We start from the raw sequence: 984 nt of genomic DNA on the forward strand, positions 1-984 counted from the left end.
GAAGAAAGCCTTCAAAACATAAGTTGCCATCACATGAGCTTGTCGCGAAGATATGGAATTTTGCAATAAGAAGAGTGACATTAAGTGCCTGTTTATTTTTGATGTTATTATGCCAACCGTATAGGATGTTAGATTCATTCAAATTGACCACTTGTTTGAATTTCTGGTACCACCAGCTAGTAAATCTATCCCAGAAAGCCTTAGATACAGTACAGTGGTACAGTAGGTGGTTTATTGTTTGCTTTTCGGTAGCGCGTAGGGAACAAATGTCGCTACCAGTAATGCCAGCTCGAAAAAGGCTGGATTTGGTAGGTAAAATGTGGTGTATTATTTTATACTGGAAAGCAATTAATTTCGAGTCTTTAGTTGTTGGGAAAGGCAACGTGTACACCTTGTGGATGCTTTTTTTGGAGAAACCATAATTTAGAATTCTGTTCTCTGATGTTGGTGGACTTACATTGTTGGTTAGAAGTGTAGAGTAGGCGACACGGGTCGACGGAAGGTCTTCAAGAGGCGGGTTTAGGTGCGAGTTTTTTTATTTAATATGATTTTCCATTCTGTAGGAATGGCAGCGACGAGGCCATATAGTACAGTGTAAAGGGAATACTGATATTCACTTTGCGAATGAGCTCGTCCAGTGAGAAGAAGGTGTTATCTTCTTTTAAAAATTGTTTAATACGTATAATCTTAGCCTCAAATAAGGGTTTGAAAAACACTGGCCGGTCTCCAATCAGGATGCGACTATTATTCCAGATGATTTTGTTGTGAATGCATTGGTCCTCCGAGAATTTGTCAGCATTGTACTCTTGCCAATACTTAAGTAGCGTGTGGTAAAAAGGTGGAAGGTTGTCAAGATTGAAATGCTTCATATCGCATTGACATTTGGTTAGAAAGGATAAACCTCCATATTTGGCAGCGGTGAACTCTGGTATTATTTTCCATGCTGGTTGAACGTTTTCGGTGATTCTCTTGATCCAAGCAATT

The sequence above is a fragment of the Montipora foliosa genome, chromosome 5, assembly GCF_036669935.1.
Source record: "Montipora foliosa isolate CH-2021 chromosome 5, ASM3666993v2, whole genome shotgun sequence".
In the NCBI taxonomy this organism is placed as follows: domain Eukaryota; kingdom Metazoa; phylum Cnidaria; class Anthozoa; order Scleractinia; family Acroporidae; genus Montipora; species Montipora foliosa.